At 34.6% G+C, this 12268-nt stretch overlaps 1 protein-coding gene across 9 annotated transcripts in view; it reads right to left on the bottom strand.

The window, feature by feature from the left end:
• Positions 1-12268, bottom strand: part of LRBA (LPS responsive beige-like anchor protein) — a 772859-nt gene that overhangs the window by 152486 nt on the left and 608105 nt on the right. The window lies entirely within an intron of this gene.

Below are 12268 nucleotides of genomic sequence, written 5' to 3'. Positions count from 1 at the left end.
TTTTAATCCCTTTCTTTTAATTAGGCAGATGGGTCATAGAGGCAGGTAACATGGTCAAAATATACTGCATCATCTCCTAAAATAAAAACTTGAAAGGTTCAACCAGAGGTTATACCACAGTTCAGGATAAGCCCATTGCTTTGATCACCAATCCTAAGGCTTTCATGGCATAATGACAAGCATTGGTTGTGACCACACATATGCTTCAGTTTTCTTTATTAGGATATGATCCCCACTGATACAGCCTCTGCAGTGAGGTTGTATGATTCTCCTAATAGACATCAATTCTGTCCATTCAACTAAACCCATCACTTCTATAATACCTGGGTAACCTAGAAAATACTGATCTATTAACCCAAAGAAACAAGAAAATCAAACTAAAAACAAAACAAAAGATGCTACTTTGGAGCTAAAGTTAAATTTTTATTCTATTCTTACTAAATTATAAAATCCTGACAACTCAAATATAAGAATAATAGCAAGGTAACGTGTGCTTTGGGGACACTGACAGTAAAAAATGATGTTGAAGGCAAAATTTTGGCTTTTCATCATTGGGAACATGATATATTTTATGAAGGAAAAAAAATCCAAATAAGCTTTATTAGTAAATAAAGGAGTTAGTGAACAACATGTTATGGAAAAAATAATGAACATGTTCTGAGACATTTTAACATTCAAATATTTATTTTCTTAGCCCACAAATTTTTAAAAAATTGATTAGAGTTGAACTGTACCTATAAGTCATTTTAAATGGACTGTATATCAGTAAGTTTTCAAATTAATGTTTAAATTTAGTTTCTCTTTATTTGGTAGATAAAATGCTATTTTTTCCTTTAACAAAAGAAACATAATAGCAATTTTTAAACTGGAGAAGGAAAAATAATCTATAATCTTTCTAGACAAATCTAATAAATATCATGTGGTTTTAGGTATTATAAAACTGTCATTTCAAAAGCACTTAAATAAAGAAAAATCATGGATTACAAACCAATAAATAATAGATAATCTATACCAATCTAATACAGTAGAGAAAAATAACTTCATTTGAGTCTTATCTACTCAAATTACTGGTCACATGCCCTTAAATGAATTTTTCTTCTGACCTAACCTTATTCACGTGAATTGTCATTTTTAAAACACAGGGTTGCTGTCAGGCTAACAACACAAAATTTTATATACACATAAGATATTATTATTACTATTACTATTATTGTTATTAACACAAGCAAACAGGTCATTCGCTGAATTATGCCCATTCATAAAAGCATTTAATATAATTCTAAGGGCATTTAAAAAAATTTACTTATAAAAATATGTCCACAAAAATATTTGAGACTTAATAATTCCCACTAAATATCATATTTAAAACAAATATAGTTATTTTTTATTAGCAATCACTGTAGAGCTTAACATGGCTCACTTTATGAAGACCCTGAATATTTTAGTTTTCTTCTGCTTTCAACACGTTTAACACTTCTATATTTGAACTGGACATCTTAACTGAGCCATTTGCTGTTCTAGGCCCTATCTTCAAGGAAATCGTAATTTGAGAAGAGATAATGAACATTAATAATGCAAACAACATGCAAGGTGTAAGTGCCATAAATAAAATGCCCACCTTAAATCCTTTCTAGAGTAAGTTGTAAAATACATAAATATATGCATACAGCTATGAGTATGGGAGAGAACAGTTAATATCAGTGTCTATGAACATATTAATGTACAGCCCACATTTTTAATTGAATAAAAATATCATAAGATCACCAGTCAAAAAGCAAATCACAGCTGATGCATGTACATTTTTATAATTCAGGAAGAATTTTCTAAGTGCCTTTTAAAAGATTTTTTTTTCTGCTTAGTACATAAGTAGCATAAGAAAAATATTCAGTGTTTCAAGTAATTTTTATCAAAGACCAAAATAATAGTTCATTGTAGACAAAAGAGTACAAAGTTCAGGGCTAAAAAAATTAGTGCATAGATACATCATTTAACCAACTGACACATGAAGAAGAAAAGGGTTACAGAGATGTGGTTAAATGAACAAAGCTGAAAGTTGTGCATAAGTTGTATATATAAACAAGAACGAATAGGTAGTTCCATTAAAGTGTAAATGTTTTACATTGTTAAGAGAGAGGTGAGGGGCGCCTGGGTGGCGCAGTCGGTTAGTCGGTTAAGCGTCCGACTTCAGCCAGGTCACGATCTCGCGGTCCGTGAGTTCGAGCCCCGCATCGGGCTCTGGGCTGATGGCTCAGAACCTGGAGCCTGTTTCCGATTCTGTGTCTCCCTCTCTCTCTGCCCCTCCCCTGTTCATGCTCTGTCTCTCTCTGTCCCAAAAATAAATAAACGTTGAAAAAAAAAAACTAAAAAAAAAAAAAAAAGAGAGAGGTGAGAAAACTTTAGCTAACTCTAATGTGGATGTGAGTGTAAAAGAGAGAGACTGATGGAAAAATACAAAAGAAAGAGAGAGAGAAGGCAGGCAGTGGGGGAAGGGAGGACATACACCAGAAGTGTGCAAAGGATGTATGGAAAGGTAAGATTTTAATTTTATTTTATTTTAGCTTTAAAAAAACTCTGAATTGTTTAAAAATATGTCTGAAAACAGGAAGCATACATAATGAAAATATTTTAACTAAGAAACTAAAACCACTACATAATCAAAGTTTAAGCTTTAAAAAAAACAAATGCATCAAGAAATACATTTCCAGTGATTATGTTCGATTAGCTATACTTAAGCACTTTCTCATAAATGGCTCTAACACTGATGCCATCAGCATCCATGGAATGTATTTTGGTAGAAGGCATCCTGATGGGAGAAAAAAGGAACCTAACTTATCTTCAGATTACAGACTCCTGGGATTTCTGAGGCAGTAGAGGATAAGTCAAAGGTCTCATGTTTTACAATCTCACACGACACAAATAAAACTATTCTATCATCTCCATTTTGATCGCCTCTATTATTTAACAAACATATGTATACTCAAAACTTTTGAGAGCTAATTCTTAAAGCTAAAACTCATTCATGTAATATTACTGATAGTCATTTATTTAAAAATATTATTTAGCTCAGGGGTTGAAAAAATATTATTTATAATCTCTTAGAATTTAATTGCATTCTCTCTACTTAATTTTAAGTACAGAATATGCTGTATTGACCCTACTCATTTTTTAAGTCAATACAAATTTTACATTCATTACTAATAACATATAATACATTATAATATAGGCTTTTAAATTCAATATCCAAGATATGACCAGTGACAGGATGTCCAAATAGACTTCTTTTGAAAGCTATAACAGTAACAACTCAATCTGTCTTAATTGTTAAAATGTAGAAAACTGAACCATTCCTACCTCTTGGCCAGCAAATGACATTCAGCTATCAGTTCTCTTGAGGACAGAAAAGCCCTTCCTAAAATATGAAGTATTTGTAACCCCATTCCATGTGAAGTGCATATCTACCTAGGTTTTGCTGTTCCCTTCTAGCCAGGATGGCCATACACTCTCCTCTTTATCCACAAATGACCTCTCAGTTTCTGCCAGGCTCTTCCACCAATTCTTTTTTAGTTGACATTTTACCATCTATTCATTCATTCAACCAGTATTTCCTGATTTCTAACTAAATGCAAGGCACTGTTCAAAATGCTGAGATCACAAGGGAGCCAATACAAAAAGTCCCTGCCTTTATAAAGCTCTAGTGATGGAGACATAAACAAACTAATACATACGTATCACACCAAATGGTGACAAGTACTACATAAAAAAAATAAAACAAGATAAGGGAATACAGAATGATGAGAGGTGACGTGGTATTATTTTAGAAAGGGTGTTCAGAGAAGCCCACTCTGAGGAGGTGACCTTTTTATAGAAATCTGAATAAAATGACAAAACAAGCAAAGTAAGTATCTCGGGGGAAAGTGGTTCAGGCAGATGGAACATCATATGCAGGAGTGGACTTGGCATTTCTCAAGAGGAACAACAACAAAGGCAAGTGAGGGTACAGTAGAGTAAGAGAGAACAGTCAGGCAACCCAATAACCAAGATGTTTTCTTTGGGTGGGGAGGAGGGTAAGAGGAGAATAAAGAGTTTGATATTGGACATGTCCAGTTTAAAATACCTATGAATATATATCTAGTTCAAAAGAAGCTAGATATATAAATTCTAGATATATAAATCTAGAATTCGGGGGAGAGCCATGAGATAAGGTGCAATCACCTAGGGAAAAAGTACTCATACAGAAGAGATCTAAAACTTGAGCCCTAAGGTACTCTAATAATTTAGGGTATGAAAACAAGATAATCCAGTAAAAGAGACTGAAAAAAATAAATGGTAAGAAGATAGCCAGGAAAAGGTGGCTCCTTATTCCAGACACCAGGTAAAGAAAAGGTTACTCCTCTCCCCACCTCCCAAAAAGAGGATCAATTAATTTTGTCAATAATGGTGGGAGATCAAGTACAATGAGAACTGAGTATGTGCATTTGACAGCACAGAAGCTGTTCATCAATGCCTCTGACAAGACTGATTTCAAAAGTAGTGCAGAAGAAAGCTTGATTTGAGTAGGCTCAGGAGATAATGGAAAACTGTGAGGAAGTGGACAAAAAGGAATAGACAACTCTTTTGGAGTTCATGATAAGTATCACCCATTATTCTTTCTTACCCTGCATGCCTATGAGACATTTCTGAAACTTAGGTTTGGATTTTCAATAGGTGATATTATCCTTGTTATTGTGGAAATATATTAACATGTCAAAACTTGAATTCAGACATTTGCTCTATAAGCCTGCTTCACTGTAATTCATAGCATCATTTATGAAGACACCTGATCTAAAGAATCCTCTTGAGGCATATGGTCAAGAGACACACAGAAAGATGCTAAACATCATCTATCATGAGGGAAATACAAATCTCTTCCACAATGAGGTATGACCACACATCACACAGTGGACCACACAGTGGAATGGGTAAAATCAAAAAGTAAGAAATAACAAGTGTTGGCAAGGATATGGAGAAAAGGGAACCCCCATGCACTGTTGATGGAAATGCAAAATGGCACAGCCACTTTGAAAAACAGTATGGAGGTTCCTCAAAAGATTAAAAATAGAACAACACAATCCAGCAAGTCCACTTCTGGGCATTTATCCAAACAAAACAAAAACACTAATCCAAAAAGATATATACAGCCCTATGTTTCCTGCAGCATTATTTACTAAAGAGCCAAGATACAGAAGCAACCTAAAGGGCCAAGAATAGATGAATGAATGAATGAAGAAAATGTGTGTGTGTGTGTGTACATAGATAGGTAGATGGAAAGAATATTACTCAACCATAAAAAAAGAATGAAATCTTACTATTTGTTACAACATGGAAGGATCTAGATGGTATTATGCTACATGAAATAAGTCAGATGGAGAAAGACAAATACCGTATCGTTTCACTTATATGTAAAATCTACAAACAAATGAACAAACAGAAAAAATGGAAATAGGCTCACAGACACAGAGGACAATCTAGTGGTTGCCAGAGGAGACAGTGGTGGGAAGTTGGGTGAAATAGGTAAAAGTGATTAAAATGAACAAACTTCCAGGGCACTTGGCTGGCTTAGTCAGTAGAGCATGAGACTCTTGATCTCAGGAATGTGGGTTCAAGCCCAATGATGTGTGTAGAGATTATCTAAAAACAGTATCTTTAAAAAAGGAACAAACTTCCAGTTATACAATAAATAAGTCACAAAGATGTACTATACAGCATGGGGAATATAGTCAATAATATAATTTTGTATGGTGACAGATGGTAGCTTGATTTATCATGGTGATCACTCTGTAATTATACAAATGTTGAAGCATTATGTTGTACACCTGAAATTAATATAATATTGTATGTCAACTATATTTCAGATGAATAAATAAACAAAATAAAGAAACACGTTTTTGTCTTTCTATCCTTATAGTCAACCAAATTCCACGTCCTGGAGAATTACTTTTAACCCAATCCCTTGAATTCATCCTCTTAACTACTTAATTGTTTTAAGCTCTGGGAAAAAACCGGTGAGCAAAACAGTTCAATTCATGCTGTCATGGAGCTAATGTTCCAACAAAATAAGACATAATAAACAAATAAATATATGTATGTCAGACGGTGAGTCATATGAAGGAAAATGAAATTGGGAATAAAAGGGTTATTGGGAATAAAAGGGTTATTGGGAATAAAAGGGTTATGTCAGAGATGTAATTTTATTTTATTTATTTTTTTTTACTGTTTATTTATTTTTGAGAGACAGAGAGAGATAGAGCATGAGTTGGGAAGGAGGGGAGAGAAAGGGAGACACAGAATCCAAAGCAGGCTCCAGGCTATGAGCTGTCAGTACAGAGCCCAAAGCGGGGCTTGAACTCACTAACCACAAGATCATAACCTGAGCTGAAGTCGGAGCTTAACTGACTGAGCCACCTGGGTGCCCCGGGATGTAATTTTAAATGGAGAAGACAGAGAAGGCGACATCTTACTAAGAGGGTGACATCGGAGAGGCACCTGGGTGGCTCAGTCGGTTAAGCGTCCTACTTGATTTTGGCTTAGGTCATGATCTCACAGTTTGTGGGATTGAGCTCCACATCAGGCTCTGCACTGACAGCACACAGCCTACTTGGGATTCTCTCTCTCCCTCTTTCTCTGCTCCTCCCCTGCTCGCACATGCTCACTCTCTCTCTCAAAATAAATAAACATTTTTAAAAAGGTGACATTTGAGCAAATACTTGAAAAGGGTGAAGGAATAAATCCTTAAGGATATCTATCTGAAGGAATTTTTAAGGAAAAAGGAAAAATAAAAACAAAGGCCATGAGTTGGGAAGATAATGGAATATTTGAAGAATACCCTGGAGGACGTGCTTAGTTAGAACAGAGTGAGCAAGGGAGCCAACAGTACAAAAAGAGGTCAAGACTAATAGGATTTTGGAAGGTAAGGGTAGGTGGCATAGTCTTGCACAGTAAGGACTTCAGCTTTTACTCTCAACTGGAAAACCAGTTACTTGAAGGGCAAAGACTGCGGGAAGGGCAGGTTTAAAGGAGTAAAGATGAGGAATTTGGTTTTGAACATGTTAATTTTGAGATACGTTTTATATATCAAAGGGAGATACTGACGAGGGACTTAGACATCAGGAGAAACGTACAGGCTAGAGACATAAATCTGGGAGGTTAGTTAAGACTCTCTAGCATCCTTTAAGATACAACTCCAGACGCTCTATGAAGTCACTCCTTCACCTCCCCAGTTAGAATTAATTTCATTTTGTATATATCTTATGACACCACTTATCAATGTCTGACTTGTATTAAAAATAGTTTTATGTTGGGGCACCTGGGTGGCTCAGTCCAGCAAGCGTCCAACTTTGGCTCAGATGATCTCATGGTTTGTGGGTTCGGGCCCCATATCGGGCTCTGTGCTGACAGCTCAGACCCTGGAGCCTGCTTCGGATTCTGTGTCTCCCTCTCTCTTTGCTCCTCTTCCCTCACTCACACTCTTTCCCAAAAATAAATAAACACTAAATTTTTTTTTAAAATAGTTTTATGTATACCTGTCATTCTCATCCGAAGGTAAGTGAAATAAAGAACTGATTGTCTTACCCTTTTACTCCAAGTGCTGCCTAGTATGTACTGCATGTGATAAATAATCAATAAATGCTGACTTAGGTGTGTTTTCGAGGATTTTAGTTCAGCTGTCATAGGAGGTTTTCCCTGAAGGCAGGGAGCTGGATACTTATTTCCTAACTAAACCTGCTCCTCTGTGTACTCTACACGCATGTCCTAGTCAAATTTCATTTCTTTCTCTCTGGTCTACAGGATCAATCAATCACCAAATCACAACAGTTTTTACCTTCTAAGTACATTATGAAATTCATCTACATTTCTCTACTACCATTGCCACTACTTTATTCAAGCCTCCACTGCCTCTCCTCTATTTTTTTTTTTTTTTTTGAGACAGAGAGAGACAGAGCATGAATGGGGGAGGGACAGAGAGAGAGGGAGACACAGAATCAGAAGCAGGCTCCAGGCTCTGAGCCATCAGCCCAGAGCCCGACGCGGGGCTCGAACTCACGGACCGTGAGATCGTGACCTGAGCTGAAGTCGACACTAAACCGACTGAGCCACCCAGGCGCCCCGCCTCTCCTCTATTTTAAAAGTTTACTGATTGTTTCCATTCTTGCTCATCGCATAATACATATTCAAACACCAACCACAGTGATCTCTTAAAACCACAAAAATCTGCTCCTGTCACGCCTCTGCTTCAATACTTCCGATGTCTCCCTACTTCCCCAGGATAAATTCCAACCTCCTCACCAAAGCTTATGCAGCCTTTCATGGTAGGTCTTCGATTTCCTCTTTCCTCTCCCTTCTCTTCATTTCAGATGCTATGAGCCCACATAGCCTCAATTATACTGAACTGCAGGGACTGTTTTACTATCAGTACCTCCTCTAATGAGTACGTTCATTGAAGGCAATGGCTGTGTCTTACTTGTTGCTGTATCACAACCAGGGCTTTGACAGAGCATAAATATAATTAAAATAAAAAGTTTAAAATTAAATATTACCTCAGGATTCCATCAAACCTTTTACTCCAATTTTTCTAAAATTTTAACACAGGTTATTTTAGTACTGTATTACTGGCCTAAATTCTAGGCCACTGGAGAAGTACAGTTCTCCAATAATCTTCATTTTAGATCCATCTACTACTGCACTCCATTCTGAAATAATGAACCTAGGTAATATTTATGACTTCTTCCAGTCTTCAATCCTAATTATTAATAATTCCTTAGAAGAGAAGGAAAAGAGTTTAAGATGAGCAAGTCAGATTGTACTTACCCATTAGATTAAATGACTGACAATAAGGGTACCTGAAATAAGTATGGAGCCTCAGAGCCAGGGGAAAAATCAGTGACATGAACTACCTAGAAAAACTTAGATATCTGTGTAATATTCAGATGTGGATTCCCTACTGAAATTCATTCAAGCTTTATGAGTCTGTGATTTGCTTCACAAAATTTGGCCATAATGATTCAGTAATCTATTCTGCACTTCAGTTTCTAAACTTAAGTGAGTTTTTAAAACTTGAAACACAGAATCTGTTGGGGATTTTAAAATGTTACTTATCACAGTGAAGATTCTCCAACCCAATTTTAACACTTCCTATTTCAATCCTCAAGAATTTCTATTATTGCTGCTACCTATCAATATTTACATGAAGTACAACATCAGGAATATTGTTCTAAGCATCCATGGCTTGAGATGGTAGCCATTAATCTAATAATTTCATATTGATTACATGTTGAAAGAACAATATTTTGGATATATATGTTAAACATATTACTAAAATTAATTTCATTCACATGGTTCTGTTCACTTTTTAAAATGTGACTACAAGAAAATTTAAAATTATACATGTGGCTGGCAATTGTGGCTTGCATTATGCTTCTATTGACTAGTAGTAAGCCTACTTAAAGAACTGACCAACACATCTAACAGTTTATCCAGTAAGAATGAAAAACATCATTGAGGGTCATACCTGAAATGAAACCACCAATGATACACAAAAGTACAAATGATCCCCGGAACTTTAAAATGATAAATCATGCTAAAAAAATCAAAGGCTGTTTTAGTAAAGTTTAATAAGGTCTTTTTCTTCTCTGAAATAAAAGAATTCATAGTTTTACTTTTATTTCACAGGAATAACCTTTATTTTTTAGTAAGTTATTCTCTCAGTATTAGCAGAATGCAAGAAATAGGGTTTCTAAGTAAGATATTAAGGTGACAGTTCCCCTAGGGCACAAAAAGAGTTAAGTAGCAGAAATGTTACCATGTTGTTATTTTTCCCTAAAAATAAATAATTAAATAAATCTTCTATCTACCTCACAACACTTCATTTGTGTATATGTGTTTGAAGATGTTATTTTTAAGTAATTTCTACATCTAATGTAGGGTTCGAACTTATAACCTCGAGATCAAGAGTTGTATTCTCTATAGACTGAGCCAGCCAAGCACCCCACAACACTTCATTTTTGTAAAACGTCATGAAAACATTTTAGAAAATAGATATCATATTCATCAAGCAAGGTATACTTTAGAATACACTCAACAAAGTGATTCTTACTACCCAGCCTCATGTTTCACTATTCTCTCTGTACTGTTTAACATTTTCCTTAGTATTTTCAGACATTCAACACAATACAAATAAAGATCAGACTATAATTAATATGATTCCATATTCCACATTCCAATGGTGTATGTATTACATACTCTTCAAATATTTGAAAAGTTGTAGGGACCAAATTAGTTCATTATCAATAGAGAAAATGGGGTAGATAGGACATCCTATCTACCCTACAGATATTCTGTGGTTTAAAAAAAAAAAAAGAGAATATGCATATTAGTTAGAAGAACAAGTACATTTTAGCAAACAGTCCTGAAGAAAATTTCTGTGCCTCTGATCATAATGAAATAGTATTTATGAATAAAACTATTACTTTTAACCAAGCCAAATCAACTTGACACTTGGAATTAAAAAAAAATAATTAACTTTTCCCTTCACTTTGTGCTCTACTTCTTCATACAGATGCTTTATATAACACTGCTAGAAAGCCAGAAATTAATACAATAGCAAGAACTGAAATCCTAGTATTTGTCTAGTAGTTAGAGCTGTTTTATTAAAGTCTGCTGAGGCATTCAAAAGAAAGTGAGATGAATGTGATTTTTAATTATTTGTGAAGGAATAAGAAAAATTGGGAAAGAGAAAGGTAAAGAAGTTCATGTGGGTTTTATTTTTTGTTTGTTGGTTTTAAAGTTGCAGCTATTTTGTGTGGGTTTTAAATTTTTTTACAGGTAGGGTATTTTAAGGCAAGTGTTTGGGTAAATGGAACTAGGCTTGTGCTCACTGAGGAATCTTGACAGAAAAAGGCTGAGATTTGGGAAAAAGAGATGTCAAAACTACAAGGATCTATCAGATGTACCTGCTGTCCAACAAAGCATTAGGCAGGAATGTCTAAGTACTTAGGGGTAGAAAGCTAAAGATATACACACTGTCTGTTTATTATGGAGCAGAAAAAAAAATGAAATTCATGCTTTTATTTTTAAGTTTCAAGTACCAAATTCAAGTACGAGGTTATAACTTGGTCATGAGATGCTTAACAAATGAAGGAACTAACAAATTTTTTTAAAATCATGTCTTCAATTTGACAAAAAAGTTAGGCTTAACACTATTTTCATGTGTCCATATCCCTTACTTCTCAAAAGAGGTAAATGAGTAATTCAATAGCTTTGGGATCAGAAGTAGAACTCAACAATAATTATTAAATCTATTAGCTATTCTCATTTACTGTTATCTAATTACTCATTTCAAAATTATCTACTGATGATTCTTTTTTTTTTTTAAAGTAAGCTCTGGGCCCAATGAGGGGCTTAAACTCACAAGCCTCAGATCAAGAGTCACTTGCTCTACCAACTGAGCCAGCCAGGAGCTCCTCTACTGATAACTCTTAAAGAATATGATATATAATTTCAAGAGAATTTCAGAGTACATTATTTGCAATATCAAAAAATCCTATCGATTTCCCCAAATAAAAGATTCCTTCATATAATGTAATCTTCAGTAAAATAGCTTTGATAGAGGCAATGTTATACAGTACTATAAGATAAAGTGTGTGAATACATTTTATAAAGTATCATATTAAAATATATAATTATCATATTAATTTTTTAAAGTACTCTATAGTAACATGTTTAAACATTAGTAATGTAGCTTTTCCTCTTCTAAACCCCAATATTTCTTATATGGTGCCTATCATTTTCTTCCATATAGTATAAATAGTTACACATAAATCATATTTCTTTATGAGATAAGGAGTTTACATCCATAGGCATATCTCAGTATATTCAACAGCATCTGACCCAGCAGATAGAGACATTATGTTATGAAAGTAAAATACTGTAATTTCTGAGGGTAGAAACAAAGATCTAGTATGAATTATGTTAGCTACTGTGCAAAGTTTTTGATTTTTTACAGTAGTGAACATATAGATAGGAGCAGAACTCTTCTTTCCCCTCACTAATAGTGCAGTTTTATACCAAAGAGAAGCAGGTATGAATTTAGAACTGGTAGCAGGTAAAAGAGGATTACCTTAAGAAAAGACACATGGGATCTCTAAAATAAAATGAAATGAAATGAAATAAAATACATTAAATTAAAATGCTGAGATTCTTCTCACGGTATTTTACTGACTGTATTAATTTTATT

Source organism: Acinonyx jubatus, chromosome B1 (genome assembly GCF_027475565.1).
Source record: "Acinonyx jubatus isolate Ajub_Pintada_27869175 chromosome B1, VMU_Ajub_asm_v1.0, whole genome shotgun sequence".
Lineage (NCBI taxonomy): Eukaryota > Metazoa > Chordata > Mammalia > Carnivora > Felidae > Acinonyx > Acinonyx jubatus.
This window is presented reverse-complemented; position numbering and strand designations above follow the sequence as displayed.